At 58.9% G+C, this 19,218-nt stretch overlaps 1 protein-coding gene across 2 annotated transcripts in view; it reads right to left on the reverse strand.

Annotated features, from left to right (window-relative positions):
• Nucleotides 1-19,218, reverse strand: part of ZMIZ1 (zinc finger MIZ-type containing 1) — a 233,198-nt gene that overhangs the window by 141,740 nt on the left and 72,240 nt on the right. Inside the window, exons 1-2 of one of the 2 annotated variants that reach the window (XM_057734299.1) lie at nucleotides 15,603-15,725; nucleotides 3,136-3,216 (exon numbers count right to left, since the gene is read on the reverse strand). The gene's annotated coding sequence lies outside the window, so the exon portion shown is untranslated. Of the gene's footprint in view, nucleotides 1-3,135; nucleotides 3,217-15,602; nucleotides 15,726-19,218 lie in introns of those variants that run through there. The other variant, XM_057734298.1, reaches the window with a different exon arrangement.

Genomic DNA, 19,218 nt, shown 5'->3' on the forward strand with positions numbered 1-19,218 from the left:
GGTCCCTCAGGAGCCCACCCTGTCCCCCACACTGCCCGCCAGTCGGCTCCGCCGTGGCCAGCAGGACAGCGGGGCCCATCTGGTCCGTGTGAACGGGAGGCTGGAGCCAAGCCTCGTGGGTGGGGATGGCCTGAGGTGCCAGGGTCTCGACGGGAGCTGCACACAGGAGTGGGGGCACTCACATACGGGCGGGCACTCTGCTTTCCCTGCACACTCACACATCCACATACTTCACAGTCTGGATAATCACACACACCTCCTCACACCTGTTCATGCACACGTACCAGTACACGTGCCGGCGCACACACACCTACACACTCTCCTTCCCTCCAGGGAACAGGCACCAAAGCATCGGAGTCCTGCAGAGACAGCCCCCGTTCTCAGTGGCCTCCGCCAGTCTTCCCTGGGGGGTCTCTGGGAAGGGCTTCGGAGGGAGGAGGCTTCCCTCTCTGCCAGTCCAGCCTCCTTGGTGCCCATCCCGGAGGGCCTCATGCCCTCACCCACACTCAGGAACGCTCTGAGCACCTCCATCTGCTGCCTGAGTACGACATGCAGCCCCAACTCCAGCTTGCATACTTCCAGTAATGAGGAAGTCACTACCTTCCCAGAAAGCAGCTTAAAAAAAAACCTCCAGACAGCTCAGACTCTTGGCAAGATGAACTTGAGGACACCACAGAGACAGTGTGGGTGCCAGTGAGGGGCCTGAGCTCTGCTGGCCAGAGTCTGCCAGTCAAGACTGTCCTTTCATCATTAGTTTGGAAACTGACATAACTAGCCCATCACCCTGTCCCTCTAAATTATAACAGAATAGAGAAAGTGTCCTGTAACCAGGACCACCTCCTTGACTGCTGACAGCTAACCAAGAGCTAAGAAAATCATTCATTCATTCATTTACTCATTCAACTGATAAAATATCAGCCAGGCAATAACCATGTGCCAGGCACTAGGATGTGGCAGTGAATAAGCATAATCGTTGAATGTTCTTTCCTAGTCTGACACTTGACTTTCACCCATTTTACAGGCAGCAAAGGTGAGTCCAGGGAGAGGCGGCGGCTTGCTTAGAGTCATACAAGGAGCTGATGATGACGGGTAGAGCCTCACACATGATGCTGCAGCCACTGACCATCTGCGAGCCCCGGGAAGAAAGGGAGAAGACACGTCCACCATCCCCACCCCCAGCCATTTCTAGGACACCGGGGTATCGATTACCACCCTCGCCTTGGAGTGGTTTTCTTTCCTTTTCTTTTTTTCCACCAAGGCTTTCTGTTCCTCCTTTTTTTTTTTTTTAAAGAATAAACTCCAAGCCGCTCCTATGATTAATTACCAGCTGCCTAATGCTCCTCCACCAGCAGTTTCTGGAAAGGGAATGAATTACCTTGAAAAACATCCGAAAAGAGAACCCACCATGAAGGAGAATTTCAAAGGTTACCTCACAATTAGCTGTGGGTTCCCCTAGCCTTATGGAGTTGCCGGCAGACCCTCCGGGGAAGGGCAGGCCACCAACCTTCAGGGGCCACCCACCGGCTCCTGAGGGCAGCCAGGCTTGGAGGGCTGGACAAAGGCCGCCTGGCAGAAATGGGGGTTGTTTCCTGAGCACCTACCTTGAGCCTGCCCCGTGGCTCTGCCGCTGGTCTCTAAGGCCTCATGGGCTGCTTAATTCCAAGGTACCTCTCCTGGTTCAAATCCCCACTCAACCACTTACAGCTCTATGGGTTTCTTAACCACTCTGAGCCTCTGGAGAATGAGGCATTAAACATGCCTCCTCATGAAATTACTGTGTGGAGAGATATGTATTTAAGGAGCATAGTGCCTGGTACACAGCCGACTCGCACCAAGCTGTAACACTCAAAATATTCCAGGCTTCTAAGCATCCTCGTAACAGCCCTCTCAGCACTGTTGGTATAATCATCCTCATTTTCAGATGAGAACGCTCAAAGAAGTGAGAGGACTCGCCCAAGGTCGCGCAGCTGATAGGAGGAGGCCAGGACTTCCCACAGCGGGAGAGGAGAGCAAGGCCTGCTCCTTGGCTCCAGAGCCCGGCTGCAGGCCAGAGGATGCCCAGGGCTTGCCTGGCCCTGTGTGTGGGCAGCTGGGGGCACTAGGGCCTCAGGAGAGATGCTGAGGGCAGGAGGGAGACCATCGGGCAGGGCCTCACATCAGGATGAAGACTTGGGCTCCCCTGGCTGGGCCCCAGAGCCTTGGGACAAAGGGCCCTGGCCCCAGTCAGCATTTCTGTGACAGTCTCTCATCTCTGGGTTGGGAGCCACAGAGTAAAGAGGGATTACACGGGATGCCCCCGGCACAGGGCCAAGTGTCATCAACCCTGAAATGCCACTCTGTGATGAGACACGCTGGTGTCTGGGCCTGAGGCAGCCCCGGGAGGCTCAGCTCAGGACCTTCAGGCTCCAGCTGCTCCCAGGAGTTCCCTGAAAGACCCAAGCCCCCTCATCAGGCTGCACGACCACTTGGTGTCCATCCTGGCAGTGGTGGGCCCTCGGGGAGGAGGGACGGTGGGAACTGAGGTGTGCAAGAAGAAGGAAGGGCCCCTGCGTTGCTGAGGAAAATGACAGATCCTGAGCATTTACTGTGTCCAGGTGTGCCGGTGCACCTGTAGGGGCAAGTGCTGTGATTCCCACTTCTTCTTTTAGAGACAGGTACACTGAGGCACGAAGACATCGTACAAGGTCATGGCGGACCAGTGGCCGGGCCAGGATTTGCACGCAGGTGCTCTGACCCCAGAGCCCAGAGCCCAGAGCCCAGAGCCCAGAGCGGCGGCCGTGTTGTTCCGTGCATGAGGCCCGTGTGCCACGGGGTTGAGTGGTACAGACAGGGCTGCCGTGCCGAGGGTGGGGATGCCAGACCTGCCCCTCTTCCTGTGTGCATCTCCCCACCCCTGCCCTGGCAGCCACTTGAGAGACAGGCCAGGCCCAAGAGGCCCCCAGAGGCCCCTTCACGGGCTGACGAGGTCTCAGCAGGGGCGGGCTGGGGGCTGCACCCAATCACGCCCAGGAGGGCTGCGCCCCCGTCCAAGGGGCAGCGTGCTGGGCGCTGCGCCTGTCCCCTGCTCAGGACACACCGGCCCCTCCTCCAGGCACCCGGGCCAAGCCACCCCCCACAGCCCAGCCGCACACCTACCTCAGTGGCCCGCGAATCACCAGCGTCCCACGTGCCGGTCAGCAGCTGGCAGCTCCTCCGTCTCACTCCAGCTCCATCCTGCTGCAACGAGAGGGCTGGTCAGGGACCACTCACAGCAGGGGCCCCAGAACTGACCTGCTGCCACACCCCCCCCACCCCACCTGCCGGGAAGTCTACTATCGGCCAAACCAAATCGTCGCCCCTTGACAGACAGGGAATCTGAAGGATGGAGAGGAAAAGGGGCATAACGCTGGAGAGCCCTCACACAGACAGGCCCCTGACACCCCACGTCTGCAGGTTACTGGCTGTGTGATCGTGGATAAGCTTCTGGCCTCTCCGGGTTTCAGTTTCCTCGCCTGTCAAATGGGATCCCAGCCATCTCTCCCAGGGTTTCTGGCGGGGATCTAAGGACATTATGGTGACAGAAACACTTGACATTCATGCATTCACTCAAGAAACATTTAGCAAACACCTTGAGCTGTGCACAGGATTGTGGTTGCTGCCCGGGAGGAACTCTGATAATAGCAAAGACACAGAGAATATATAATTAAAAGTGATGTTTGCAAGAAAGAACGAGTACAAGGGTGACACAGCATAGACTCAAGGTTCAGGGGTGTCGCTTTGGGGAAGTGAAGTTGAAGGATGAGCCAGAGAGAGGCAGGCCAGGACGCATGGAACAGCGTTCCAGCACAGGGAACAGTATATGTGAAGACTCCAAGATAGGGAAAAAACCCTAGCTCAGCAGAAGACTTGAGAGTGGGCGGTGTGATGGGTGCGGTCGGGAAGAGAGGGACTAGGGTGAGTGAGGACCAGGAGGCAGGGCTGATTGTTGAGAGGGTGGACGGGAGCCACGCGAGGGTCTGAGCAGCTGAGGGATGTGAGCTTAGGTCTAGTTTGAGAAGATCCCCTTGGCTGCTGGGAGAAGAGCTTAGAAGGGACAGGAGGAGGCAGGAAAACCAGTGGGGAGGCTGCCCCAGGGGTCTGGGCCAGAGACAGTGGTGCTCAGAGCAGAGGGAGCAGCAGACAGAAGGGGCAGGACCCGCTGGTGCGCTGGGTATGTGGGGACCATAGTCCCCCTGCCCCCCCATTGCAGTGGGTCCAGCTGCCCCATCTCCAAAATGGGCCCCCAGTACTCCCCTCTCCTCCCTACCCATAGGACCCCCTGGGAATGCAGGAGGACCAGACCCAGAGGCCTGACAGGGGGGCGTCTCGCGAGTCCTGGCTGCAGGGTGGAAGCCACAGAGCCCTGAGTCTGAGTCCCAGCTACGAAGGCACCTCGCTGTTTGGCTCTGGGTGATTGCCACGCTCCCTGCACCTGCGTGCTCTCCTCCAAGAAGTGGGAAACCTGCCTGCAGGGCTGAACACCTCTTGGGATGAGGCCCATGGCTACCGTGGGAGTGGGTGTGCACAGGCCACATTAAGTGTGGGTCCCACACACGGGGGGAGAGCCTGGCGGAGGCCTCAGACCCAGGCCCCTCCTCACTGCACAGCAGGCAGGGGCTCCCAGGGAGTGAAGTGGGTGCCTATGGCTTCAATAAGGGGCACCAGGGCCTGGCATCTGAGAGGTGGGCTCAGTAATAAAAACGATCTAGGGCTTCCCTGGTGGCGCAGTGGTTAAGAACCCGCCTGTCAATGCAGGGGACACGGGTTCGAGCCCTGCTCCAGGAAGATCCCACATGCCCGGAGCAACTAAGCCCATGAGCCACAACTATTGAGCCTGCGCTTTAGAGCCCGTGAGCCACAACTATTGAGCCCATGTGCTGCAACTACTGAAGCCCACGCACCTAGAGCTCATGTTCTGCAACAAGAAAAGCCACGGCAATGAGGAGCCCGCGCACCACAACGAAGAGTAGCCCCCACTCACCGCAACTAAAGAAAGCCCACGCACAGCAAAAAAGACCCAACACAGCCAATAAAATAAAATAAATTTATAAATAAAAATAAAAAATAAAAATAAAAACGATCTAGTTCAAGTACTGGTTTCATCCCCTTACCGTGAGGCTTTAGGCAAGTTTCTTAAACCTGTCTGTGCCCCAGTTTCCTCGTCTGTGGGAGGCGATACAGGGGTAAGCAGGGGCCCTCCCTCAAAGAGTGGTACAGACTGTATGAGGTAACTAAGGCATATGAGTGCCAGACACGCAGGGAGCTTTCCGGCCGTGTCAGCGGAGGCTAAATTACCCTGCAAGAGCTAGCGCTGGGCTCCACGCAGTGCTGGGCTCCTAAGCCCCAGGCTCCCACAGCCTGGCCCGGCACCCCCACCCCACAAGGGAAAGAGAATGTCTCTGCGTCCTGATTCTTCAACTCTGACAGTCCCCAAACTCTGCTTGCCATGGGGACACAAATGGCCCTTGACTCCAACTCTCCCATTTCACAGAGGAAGAAAGTAAGGCCTGGAGAGGGCAGCGCCTGCCCCCACCCTGGGGTCACGCAGCGAGTCAGTGGCTGGGGCAGAACTGGAATCAACCTCCTGCTTCCCCACCGCCCGCAGCTCAGGCCTTTCCCAAAGGCAAGCTAGCCGCAGATCCGCTGACAAAGAGAAAATAATTGTTTTGGCAGCTGAGACAGAAGCCAGAGCCGGAAAGTCATCGCTCACTCGGTGAGCAATGTCCAGGCCTCAAGGAACGGCACCCGCCCATCCTGCCCCGCAGAGGTGCTCTGGCTCACGGAGCACACGTGCGTGCCTCTCTGCCCCCAGCCACGCCTGGTTCTTTGGTACTGGGTCTGTGCAAAGGGGCAAACAGGCCAGAGAGGGGAAGAGGCCTGTGCAAGGTCACACAGCAAGGGCACCACACAGTAGAGGCACCAGGATATGAACTCAGGCCCTGGGTGGGGACTGAGCCCCTTCCCCATAAGCCTCCATTGGACCCCCACCTGGGAAGGAGAAAGGACCAGGAGCTCACCTGCATTAGGTCCACACTGGGGGTTATGCCTGGGATATTTCTTTAGCACTCAGTGAAATGCTGTGAGGTAGAAACTAGACTAGCACTCCCAGTTTACATATGCGGCCTAGAGAGCTTCTATAGCTTCCTAAAGTCACGCAGGTAGTAAGGAGCGAATAAGTAATAAGAACAGAGCCCAGACGTGAGCGGGTGGTCTGCCCCCACTTGGATTCTGCCCACTACCAGATGACCAGCCAGGGAGCCCACACCCCGCCCAGACAGCACTGGACACCCGGGCTCCCTTGGCCCCGTGTTGGGCCCCACTCGCACTGGCTGTCCAGACAGGCCGGGCTGGAGGTGGGGGAGCTCAGGCCCGGGTAGGGCTGGGAACACACAGCTGAAATCATCCACCCCCTCATCCCTGGCCCCCTGGGCGCCCTTAGGTGAGCCTCACAGCCTGTAAGGGTTTGACCACCTGGTGAGACCAAGCAGAGGCGTCCCGTGCCTGCTCCCAGCCTGACCAGGCCAAACCATAAAGGACAGGGATCTACGCAGGGAAGTGTTCTAGGCTTAGAAGGCCCTCGGTGTCATGGAGCGGTGCACAGCCGGAGACTCAGGACCGTGTGGGGTCGTGGGGCCCACCCAGGCTCCCCAGGGGATGCATACCCCACTGCCTAGAAGGCTCTCCCGGGCGTCCTCAGCTCAGGACTCTCACTCCGGGTTGGGTGAGGGGGACACCCTGACCACAGGACTGCTTGTGGCTGCGAGGGCAGGAAGGGGCAGAAGAGGCGGTGTGCAGACCACAGGTTGAAACGTGCTTCCACCCTCGTCTCGCGTCTGGTGTTCCCGAGGGCAGGGCAGGGCGGGAACGAGCACCTATTTTGCAGAGCAGGACACTGAGCTCCGAGGGAGGGTAGAGATGCCAGGGGTGTTGCGGCTGGCAAGTGGCAAGGCTGGGTCTGGGACTTGGCAGCGGTCACTCAGGGGTGGGGACTGTTCCAGGACCCAAATGGATTCTCCCAGCCGCACCCATCTTCCCAGCCCCTCCTCCTCTAGGGATCCCCTGGGAGGAAGGACCCACCTGGGTGTGGGCTTGGGTGGAGGCACTAGGCCAAGCTGACTGGGGCTAGGGCTGGCCCAGAGAGATGCAGGGCCGACTGGGGATTCCTGGAGGACAGAGGTGCCTGTGCCACAGGGCATCCAGGATGTGGGGAACCATGACGGCTCTGTGCCCGTGGCTAAGTGACTGGTTGTTCTCTAAGCCACCAAGGGCTGGGAGCCCACATTCTGGGCTGGAGCTGGGCAGTGTTCTCAGTGGTGAGGTCGAGGGCAAGGGTGGGTCGTGCTGGGTTTGAATCCCTGCTCTGCCCTTTAATGCTGGGTGACCTTGAGCGAGTCACTTGGCATCTCTGAGCATCACCTCTCTAAACAGGGACTAACTGCCCCGTCAGCTACTCACCCACCAGGAGAGGCTTCAGGCTGACCTTGTGGAGCCTTACGTTAGCCAGAGCACTGACCTACTACCCACAGGCCTCTGGGAGAGGCGACAGGACTGTCCTGGTGTGGTCGCAGGGCAGGGGACCACACCAGTGGCACCGCTGAGCCAAAGTTCAGGACTCTTGTCATCTGCTGCTAATCACACACATGTGCCCCTCAGGCCCTGGTGGCTGTGAGGGTCTAACAAGACGCGGGCATGTAGATGCAGGTGCCGTGCAAGAGGAAACAGGTTGGTGAATGGTGACTGTTAAAGTCTGGGAGAGGGGTAACTGTCCAGGTCAAGTGGGGACCAGAACACGGTCACACGGGCGCCCACCCAAACCAGGCCCAAGCTGCCTCCACTGGCCGAACTGATAGACCTGGACTGGCTCCCACATGGGTCTGACCCTTCTCCCCTGAGCTGGACCAGACAGCTCTTCCGACCCCCACGCTACAGATGGGCCAGACAGCCGCTGGTTCTGAGGGCCAGGGGCCCTGTCTCTGGCCCTGCACAGGGCGGGGTGCCTCAGACCCAGCTCCTAGGTTCACTGGGGAGACGCGGGTTCCTTCACCTCAAAGACCCGCCCAGGGAAGCATCCCCTTACGTGACCCTGGGAACAGGCCCCTCGTCCTCCCCTGGCTGCCAGGGGCTGGCTCCGGGAGCAAGGCAAATATTTACCCCGATGGTTATCCAAACCGGGCAGGCCGCCCCGCCTCCCACATTCCTGGAATACATGTTCCCTGACCTCACCAAGCTGGGGGTGCGGGAGGAATCCAGACGTGGGGAAGAGACAGACTGAGGGTCCAGGGCCCGAGTGGAAGCCAAGGCCTGAGGGCCAGGAGGAAAAAGGCAGCCTCGAGTTGTCTCTCTAGCTACTCACCTACTAAGGGAGGCCCCAGGCTGACCTCGGCAGGACACGGGCCAGAGCACTGACCTACCCATAAGCCGCTGCGGGAGGGAGCTGGACCAGCCCGTGTGGTGCGGTGGGCAGGGGGCTACACCAGTGATACCTCTCAGCCTGCAGTTCAGGGCTGTCACCAGGCCTCAGATCCTCTCACCTGCTGCCAACAGCACACACACACACACCCCCCACTGTGCTCACGCAGCCTGCCACACACCCGGCAAATTCCTCCACCTGCCAAGGCCCTTCCTCAACGGCCCCAGAAGCTCTCACTGCCTCAGTCCATCCTCAGCACAATCCTGTCACCAGGGAACCATAAGGCCTATTTTATAGATGAAGAAACTTCGCAGCAGACACCAATGGTCATGTAGCCGGAAGTGGAAGAACATGCACTGTGTTACTCCAAACCATGCTTTCAACAGTTCTGCGGTCCCAGCTCTGCCCATCAAAACCCTGTCCATCCTTCAATGCCCAAAGAACCACCTCCACCACGCTGCCTTCCCTGATAGTCCCCCCAAGTGAGCTTTCCCTGCCCTTAACTTCCAGACATTTGGACGGTGTTTCTCTCTTTCCCTTCGCCTAATTAACATCGGGTGCCTAGTTCTCTCCAGCTGTGAGACCCTTGTACTCACTCCAGGCACAGTGGGGTTGACCCCAGAGGCTCAGGTGGCACAGAGTGCTCAGCGGAGCCCTGAAATCCTGAGTCTTTTCCCCAAAGGACAGTAGCTGCTGTTGGCCTCAAGGAAAAGATAAGTAAACAGACCTAGGAAGCTGGCTAGTTGGGGTCTGGGGAAATTCCTGGCCAGGGCTGCCTGAGAATCACAAACTACCCTTGGTTCAATAATCCTGTCTGTCTTCACCTCTGCTGAGAATATTTCGAGCTGTTCTGACAGCCTGCCACGCCCAGGCTCGGGGAAGCCCAGCACGCCTGCCTGGCCCTGCCCTGCAGGTCCTCTCTGTGTGCCCCTCGGCTTCCCGCCTCCCTCTCTCCTGCATGGAAACCTCACAAGCAACTGGGGTAGGGCAGATCGGCAGGTTCTGCTGAACCCTCAGGGATGACTCCAAGTGGGAATAGCTCCAGTGGCCAGGCGATACCCAGTGCAAACCTGGGGACACACCTTGGCACCATGGGGACCAAAACAGAGGGTGTTGGGGAAAGGTAGAGGCTTCCAGAACCTCCCGACCCACCTAACATCTCTGAGACTTGCTTCCCTTATTTGGAAAATGGAGCCTATAAACTGACATCTAGGGGTTGTTCCTTCATGTTTGTTTATTCTATCCATCCATTCATTTCTTTCCTTCTCCTGACAACTAAAGACACTGACTACCACGTGTCAGAGAAGGAAGAGGAGAAAAGAGTAGGGGTAGATGGGTGGGGAGAGGAGGGCAGGGTCAAAGGCCAGCGTCGCCAGCTTGGACACTTCCCAAGGCTGTCTGTACACTGTCTAAGGCAAGGCGGGCAAGACACAGAGTAACTCTAGGACAGAGCGCTGGAGGGCAGCGAGACGGGAGGTCGGGGGCACCATGCTCTTGGGCAGAGTCCCTCAGGCAGGAGGGCACTCCTGCTGGGCAAAGGCCCAGAGGCTTGTCAGGTGAAAAGCCGCATTCTGAAAGGAAATGAGAGGTGAAATCAGGAGCAGGGGACAGCTGCGTTCGTGGGCACATGCAGACACATCCCCGGGGGCCCCTCCAGAGTGCTGCCCAGAGCCCAGTCCTGATTTGCTGTGTTTCCAAGGCCAGGCTGGAGTGGCATCGCCTCGGGAGAGCCCTATCAGAGTGAAAGTCTTGCTGTCTCCACGAGCATCATCCAGGCCCTGAGGAACTACGTTCGCTGATCCTGCCTCTCAGAAGTGCTCCGGCTCATGGCGCACGTGTGCTGAGCCACCCAGCCTCTTGGTGTCGGGCTTGTGCAAAGGGGCAAACTGAGACCAGTAGGCCGTGACCTGTGGCTCACTCCTGCTGGAAGAAGAGGGAAGGGGCTCCCCTTTTCCCAAGCCATCAAATGAGCAACGTCTCCTCTAACCACGGGGTGAGGTACAACATGGGCTAAGGATGCATAACGAGGCTCTAGGTTCTGACGCAGCAGAACATGTGCATAGAACAGCTCTGCTCTTCACTCACTGTGATGCTGGGCAAGAAGAAACTTAGCTTCTCTGGGCCTCAGTTTCCTCATCTGTGAAATGGGGATAATGAGCCCCTCCTCTCACAGAGTTGTAAGGACTTAAGACTATGCCCCCACTGCACTTGCACAGGAAGTGCTCGGTAAATAGGGACCATTATTCTTCTCACTGGCACAGGTTTGCTGCCACGTGCAGACGTGGGGTCTTGCTGGGGAGAGAGGCCCTGGATCTCTTATTAAAAAGATGGGGAAAGGTCCTGAAAAGATGAATCCTGGCTTCAGGCCCCTTCTGAGGCCCACTCAAGAGCCAGCCCAGTGGGTCTGCTCCCCAGAGATGGGCTTTCTGAAGGCCACCTGCTCCTAGAAGGGGGGCCCCCAATCCCTCCCCACAGCACGGCCAACGGTGTTGAGCATCCTCCAGGTACAAGCTCTGGGCCAGGGGCTCCCTTCCACACCCACAATGTCATCAGGCCCCATGGGTGGGCATAGTCCCACCCTTCCCAGGGGCCAGGGTCCTACCCAGAGGGGCACCTGGCTGGGGCTGGCCAAACCAGGGCCCCTGCCACCCACCTGGGTACCTGCCGCTCCCAATGCTGACGACATAAACTGAATTTTCTGCCAGTGGCCCCTCTTCGGGGCTGTGTCTCCTGCACCTGCCCACACTGCTTAGGGCAGCAGGGCCCTGCGCTGCCCATCTCAACCCCACCCATGATACCCCTGATCCCAAATCCCCCTCAGCATTCACGGGGCCTGGCAGAGGTTCTCAGAAGAGTCCATGGAGGTCTTCAGTCTAAGGCTGCCACCTTGCAGAGGAGGGGACATAAGGAAAGGCACAGGATGAGAAGCCAGGCCAGCTCTGGTTGGAGGTTAGACTGAGGAGCTGAGGACTCACGTGCAAGTGCCCAGTCCCTCCAGGTCTCAGTTTCCCAGTCCGGGCTAACACTGGCTGGAGGATCGGCTGAGCTGACATGACACCCATGGTTGGTTTAGGACCATCACGGGCCAGCCGGGATGGACTCCAGGCTGCGTGTTCCCTCCTCTTGAGAAGGCAGGGGGGAAGGTCGAGAGGCTGAAGGGCACAGTCACTCCTGAGAGCACATGCAAAATGCCTAGTACCAACGGTTCCTGACAATCCCCATCCTGGGCCAGGGGCCAGCCCCCGGCAGTCAGACTCCCCAAACAGGCATCCCTCTGGGATTCTGGTCACACGTGGGCCAGCCCAGCCTGAAGTGATGGCCGAGGCCCAGATTTACAGATGCCGGACAAAGGAGAGCACTGTTCTCACTTGCGGGAGGTGGCAGGTCAGAGCACGGGCACTAACGTCACCCGGGCCTGGGTGAAGTCCTGGCTCTGCCGCTTGGAAGCCACGCGGCCTCAGCCAAGGGCCTGCACCTCTCCCTGACTCAGTTCAGTCAACAGTGCAACGGGGAGGGAGAAGGTTGAACTGGTTTAAGGGCGTGACCCAAACCCTGGCCCTTGGAGAGGCCAGGCCACGGGAGCTCTTGCTGTTCGTAGGGACACTAGCCCTCCCTGCAAGGGCAGCCCAGTGGCGGTCTGCGGGGTCGCTGCCGGGAAGGCTGGGGAAGAAAAGGATTGCAGGGCGTGTCAATCATCAAACTGCGTTCTGCAGCCTTTCCCAAGATGCTCCAATGATGCAGCCGCCCAGGGAAGCTTGACGGGTCCCACTCGATTTTGTTTACACTGAGGGGTCTCCAGGTCTGTCTTTGGCATGTACCCTCCCTGACCTGGGCAAGTGCCTCTTGCTCCCTTGAAGCCTCCATCTGCCATCTGTAAAGTGGGAGGAATGATGCCTGCCTAATGTCCTGGGTTGCTAGGAGGATTCTTTTTTTTTTTTTTTTTAGAACTTTTATTGAGATATAATTGACATACAATAAACTGCATATATTTAAAGTGTACAATTTGATATTTTTTTCTTATCAGTAATGTATATGTGGCAATCCCAATCTCCCAATTCAGCCCACCCCAACGCTCCCTGGCTTTCCCCCCTTGGTGTCCATGTGTTTGCTCTCTACATCCGTGTCTCTATTTCTGCCTCACAAACCATTTTTCTAGATTCCGCATATATGTGTTAACGCTGGGAGGACTCTGAAGAGATGCAGGAGGGGGCCAGGTCTGGCGATGGGTGGTGAGGAGGTTCCTTGTTCTGTTCCACACACTGCCTACCTTGGCTGCTCCTGCTTCCTGGGCAGCCCCAAGCCCAGCCCTGTCTGAGCCATCACACACCCAGAGTGCATCCCAGGGCCCCTGCCGGAGGCACCAAGGACTCCCAGGTACGTCCCAGCTGAGGCCATCAGGACTAGCCTACGATGCCCCTTCTCCCATGAGGCTGGGGTCTCTCTGTGTTCTTTAAGAAAGGGTCTCCCTCAGCCCAGCAACTCGGTGGCATTCTTAGGGGAGCCACACCCCACCTGCCCATCAATCCTTGGGACTAACAGAACCTGCCCTCTGGGACTGGACCCCTTGATGGGCCAATGCCAGCCCCGCAATGGGTGTCTCATTCCTGTTGCCCACAGCACCCAGCACAGGGGTTGCCCCCGTGTGTTTGCTGGATGGATGCATAAGCAGTGATGGGAGGGGTGGTGTGAAAACAGATTTAGATCCGAGAACACAGCAGCTGACACTTGCACGGTGCTTACCACATCCATCCCAGGCCCAGCTCTAATGACACTGGCTACGCTGATTAACCCATTAGCCCCACGGCAATTCTATAAAGTGGTACGGTCATCCCTATTTCACAGATGAGGAAACTGAGGCTCAGAGACATGAAGTCACTCACCCACGGTGTTAGAAAGTGGCAGAGCTATATCCAGTGCAGGCCCTGGACTCCAGAATCCACACACGGGCCCACAGTGCTGCCTGGGGGCCCTGCGGAGGGTGGAGGGAGCAGCCCATCAGAGGCCCCCAGGCCAGAGGTTCCCGCCCAGGCTCCAGGCCCTGCCCCACGGGTTTAACTGGTCCGGGGTGAGCTATCTTTCAAAGCTGCCCTGGATCTCACACAGAGCAGTGGCTGGGATCCTCTGGCCAGCCCCACTCTCACTCTTCAATCAGGGAAACGGTGGCACAAGGAGGGAGAGGACATGTCCAAGGGCACCCTACATGTCGGGAAAGCCTGGGACCTGGAGTCCAGCTCCCTTGACTTCCCCATCGTGGGCTTGGAGCTCTTGGAAATGGCACTGTCGCCCCAGCAGAGCAGCCCACAGGCGCAGACTCGGGCGGGACAGATGAAGCAGACAGGCGCAGGGAAGCCAGAGCAACACACAGCCAGATGACACACAGGCCCAGCAATTCCTGACTCATGGCCACCCATCCCGTGACTCCACCCACCGCCAGTGTCCCCACCCCGGCTCACACTCCACAGCCCGCTGCAGCCTCGGGAGTCCCCTCCCATTTAGGACCAGAAAGCCACAGAGGGAGGAAGGAGCGGCAGGGCCCCACCCAGGGTTGGGTGGGAAACCCAGACAGTCCGAGCCGGCGGGGGCGGGGGGCGGGGGGATGGCGGGGACGGACGGACTCCGGGACACGCAGAGGAAGAGGCAGAAGCCCTGCCCCTGCCCCTCCCTGCAGTGCCCACACTCCCAGCCTGTGCTGGCCAGTGCCCTGTGGACCCTGCACCCAGGAGGAAAGCTGGCGCTGACACCAACCAGGGCCAACGTTCTTAGCCACGTGACTCCGCTTGCATCAGGGCCTCACACCTGGAAGAGCATGCATTACTCCTCTGGCCAAGAACCTTCAATGGCTCCCCACTGCCTACGAGGTCAGCGCTAACTCTTCAGCCTCACAGTCAAGGCCTCAGCCTGACTCTGACCCATAATGTCTGAGCCCCAACCTCTGCACCCTGCCCACATTAATCCTTCTGCCAGGAACGTCCCCATCCCTGTGGCCCGATGCACTGGGGAGGAAATTCACACCCCCGAGGAGCCGCAGGGGTCAGACACTGTGTTCCCAGAACCTCCAGGGCTCCTCACGGCAACCTGCGCTGCTGTCTCTGAAAGGCCTACGTGACCGACGCAGAGGCTAAGGCTCCGAGCGGCGATGTGTCCGAGACCACTGGAGGCTGAGCTGTCACCACACAGGGCAGGGGCTTGGGCTGCGTGGACCTACTGTCCTCCCCGTTGCTCACAGGCTTTCAGCTGGTCCACAAGCTCAGGGGGGCCCCGAGTCCATTAGCTCATACAACGCCATGGCGACCTGGGTCTGCTCACCTCGACGTCCTTCCCCTCCCTTCCATTCCCCTTTAGATACAGGCTACGACCCCTGCTGGTACTGAGCTGGGCTCAGGCGGGGGGCCCCTGGGTGGGGGAGGTGGGTCAGCAGTGCTGTGCAGCACACTGGCCAAGAACACAGGCTCCGGGGCCAGCGGCCCGCTTCAGTCTCAGCGTCACCACCCTGGGCAGGTCGATTCACCTGGCTGGGCCTCAGCTTCTTCCTCTGGAAATGGGGACAACAGGAGTGGTAACCTCACAGAGATGCTGTCACGGAGAACGTGAATTCCTGTAGGTAAATGATCAGAGTAGCGCCTCTGCAGAGTGCTGTAGATGGATATGGAGATCTTAGTATCACTGCCCCGTTCTTCCTGCCCCTGAAGGTCAACATCACAACCAAAGGAAAACCGAAGGCCTGAGAACACCGACCAGGAGGGAGGAGGAGGGGGAGAGGGGGGCAGAAAAATCTGCCCCTCTCTACTACCCCCTCCCCAGCTTCTGGCCCACAGGCTGTGACCCTGGCCCATCCGAGCAGGGCAGAACAGAGCAGAGAGAACCAGCATGTTCCACCTCTTAGTTCCTAGGAGTGGGGAGAAGGGGGGGCTCCTTCCTGGGCAGAGAGGCCCAGCTTGCCCCCGTGTGGTCAGTGGGATGGCCCAGAGCGGGGCAATGCCAGCATCACTACCCCCATCCCCCATGGGCACGCTGGCAGACGCCCACCTCTCTGTCCTTGCTTGGGGGCCATCACAGACCCTGGGCCCCACTGGACTGGATACTGAGATATCTGAGATGCATGGGGGGGGGGGGTGCGGTCGGAGGTAGTTAAGCCCAAACCTGGTTGTCCTTACAGGGTACAGATTCATCCTACCTCCAAATCCTTTATTCCAGGGGATGCTCATAGCTGGGCAAAGCTTCTTCCTCTCGCCTTTCTACAGATGGCACCAGAGTGGTTGAGTGACTAGCCCACGTGCACCAGCAAGCTGGTGGTGGAACCCAGACAAAAACCCCGGCTCTCAGGCCTGGCCCCACTGTGAGGTTTCTCTCGCCAGGCCCCTGAAGGTGACTGATCGTCTAGGAAAAGATAAGTCACTGGCATGTGTGGGTGAGGGACGGGCGTGGACCCAGAACTTCCATCAACAAGAGGCCCTGGGAGGAGGTCAGAACAGGTCAGAGGCAGGGCAGCCGGCGAGCCTGAGGTCCAGCTTCCTTTCTCAAGAGGGCATGATTCCTGGCAGCTGCTCCCATGGGAAACAGTAGAAGCGCCACCCGCGGGAAACACGGGGTGGGACAAAGCGGGGGCCGGGCAGGGTTTCCTGTTGGGTGGGTGACCCGTGTGCCTGTGGCCCTGAGGCCAGGCCAGGGCTGGGTTTCGCCTCATCCCTGGCTCAGGCCCAGGCCACCCTGAGTTCCATCCTCCAGGCCTGCCCTGGCTTCCTGTCCCACTGGCCCCACCCAGCCCAGGAGAGAGCAGGGCCCCATGGAGCCTTCCTCAGAAGCACCAAACTTTTCTGGGGCAGGAGTAGGCAGCTGCCTCAGACTCCTCGGTGGCCTTTGGCCTCTGACCTCTAGACCTCCAGCTATTTGTTTTCCAGCAAGAGGCCTTGACAAAAGCACCACTGGGTTTTATTCTCAGGATTTCAGGCAAAGCTGAGTAGGGACTGCAGGAATCAGCCCCTCCCCGGGGATCAGATCACTGTCTCCCCCCTCCCTGGGCAGCATCACTTCCAAGGAGCCATGCTGAAGGGATTGGGACAAGGGGAGAAGAGGGATGGATCTCAGGCCTCAAAGATGAAGGATAGTGTGGTACCTTCTGCAGAAGGTGTGGCCCCCCCAGCGGGGCAGGGCAGCCCCCACACTAGGGACAACGTGATGTCAAACACCATGGGAGCAGCACCCAGAGTAAGATGCCTTCGTCTCTCCCGCTTCCTTAGTTCTGGATGCCTGGATCCGTAAAAGTGTCAGGAGTCTGGGTGGGATGGGATCGCAGCCCAGGGGCTTCAGGGCCACCCGTGGTCTCCAGGTGAACTCAACCCATTCCATGTGCCTCAGGAGCTGTCCACAGGTGGGGATGTGATGAGAGTGGAGAAGTTAGTGGCCTGGCCCAGTGAGAGGGAAGAGGTTTGAACAAAGGCCCTCAGCCCAGGGCACAGGCTTTGGGAGAAGCATCCCAGGTCTCTCTCAAGGCTGTGCGGCAAACAGGCGACTCAGAAAGCAAACAAGCGAGAGAGTGCAGAGGACTCTTACAGCAGCCACGGGCTCACCATGGATGAAGGCCTCTTGTAACAGTGTTGGGGAGGAGCGCAGATGGGGGGTGGTTTGGGCCAAACGGGGCTGGGCGTTGCCTGAGATCACCCCGGGGACAGGGATGGAACTGGGATCCATGTCTCCTGCTTGCTCCGTGGGCAGCCCATGGGCATCCCCAGGGGCTGTGCTGGGCAGGTGGGGCAGCTCACTTGGGCAGAGGCTGGCTTTGGCCTCACCTTGGCTGCCCAGTACAGGACACATGAGACGTCCACACTAGTCCAATCAAACAGGCCCTGACCGGGCTGTCTGAGGGTCCAGCCTGATGCTCTCCCTAGAGGCAGTGAAGCTTGGGAGGGTCTAGGTCAGGGAGGCTAAAGCCTCAGGTTTCTGGGCCTGAGGTGGGCGGGGTGGAAGACAGAAGCCAGACTTCAGCCTGGTGGGAGGCCAGGGCACAAGTTACCAGGGAGAGTTACTGAGACAGCTACGGGGCAGTAGTGAGCCTCCCAACCCTGGGGGCATGCAAGCTGAGGCTGGAGATATATAGACTTTAGAACCACCCCTGGCCAGAATCCACACTCAGTCGTGGGTGGTAGGATGGCTGGCCTGTGTCACCAGCTCAACCACTGGCCACCCCACCTCCATTCCTTTTCTGGATTGGAGTTTTCCAGTTGTACCAGAACGGCCCTGAGCTCATGAACCAGTGGGACCCTTCCAGGATGAACACCCCCAAATTCTATCACAACAGAGAGAAAGTTTGACAATGCTCTGTGTGGCCCTGATGCCAGCTCTGTGTGCCCCTCATCCCGGGCATCTGGTAGAATCGGGAAAAGTGTGTCTGAGCTTCCCCAGAACCTGGGCAGCCTGTGGGGTCAGCCTCATCCCTGATCCCGATCCAATGGCTGCCTCACCCTGGACCTCAGCTCAGCCTGGACCCTCAGCCCACCCAGAGATGTTGCTGATGCCAGCTTGGCCGTGAGCATCTCCAGGGCCAAGGATGGGCTTTGTACTGAGCACAGACCTGGCACGGACTTGGCTGCCGGGAAATGTTTGTCAAAGGAAGGAGAGAGGAGCAGCAGGGAGGGAGGGGGATAAATAGACCCTTGAACCCAGGCGGACTCTCAGAAGCACAGCCCCCAAGGCCGCCAGAGCCCTCCTCCTCCTCCGGGACCAGGGGGACCGTGTCCTCTAGAGCTAAGACACAGCCTGCAGGTCAGGTGAACTTGGAGGAAGGCTGAGGGAGACGCTACTCAGGGGATCCCCTTGGGGTCTGCTGCCTAGGTGGGCTCGGAGAAGGCCCCCAGATGTCCGGGCTCAGAGCCTCTGCACTCGGCCCACATCTGCTCTGGAACCCTGGCTCCGACTCCAACCTCTCTGGAGGACGGGCACCCTCACCCCAGCTACTTGGTCCATGTGGGACTCAGTAATGTCGCTCAGCTCCCCTGACATCCCCTGCCCAACGCTGAGGTTTCACCCTCCTGGAGTGGCCGTCGGCGGGGTGGGAGGGTGGGAGTAGGACATGGCTGCCTTATGACACGAGCAGAGTCTCTGCAGTGAGAGGTGATCCTGCCCACCCAGCAGGAGGAAAATATGTCACAGGTGTGGGGGGCCGTAGAGGTTCTGGAACACCTGTGTGTGGACAACCCTCCCTACCCCCTTGCCCAGCCCGGGTACACAGTGGGTGCTTAATACCTCTCTGCTGAATTAATCAGTGACTTGCTGGATGCATCACAGCAGGCTCTGGGCTCTCCTGCGGAGTGGCCAGGACTCAGCAACACGGTCCAGGGGACACCACAGGGGCGGCTGCACCCACGTGTGTCCCTCTCTGGCCTTTGTGAGATGCTCCTGGACAGAGCACGCCCTCCCTCTCTGTTTCAGGGCTGGGCATGTCCTCTGCAGTCAGCAAGCCCAATATCTCTTCTCGACAGATGGAGGTGGGGGAGGTCCGGGGTGGGTAGGGGGTCAGAAGCAGGGCCATTCCCCAGGCCAGGCCTCCCCACACCAAATCCAGAGGCCCAAGAACTCCAGGACCCGGCTCAGGGCTGCCCTCGGCCCACTACTCCCACCAGTGTGGCCCACTCCCCTGGCTCCCTGGCTCAGCCTCCTGGCTGCAGCCGGCCTGAACTGCTTACTTAGACAAACAGGGAAGGCAGCCACGTGACTGGCTAAGGTTTCCTGGACCAGGGACACACACACAGACACACACACAGACACAGCCACTTGCGGCGGGTCAGGTGGTCATG

Source organism: Hippopotamus amphibius, chromosome 5 (assembly GCF_030028045.1).
Source record: "Hippopotamus amphibius kiboko isolate mHipAmp2 chromosome 5, mHipAmp2.hap2, whole genome shotgun sequence".
In the NCBI taxonomy this organism is placed as follows: Eukaryota; Metazoa; Chordata; class Mammalia; order Artiodactyla; family Hippopotamidae; genus Hippopotamus; species Hippopotamus amphibius.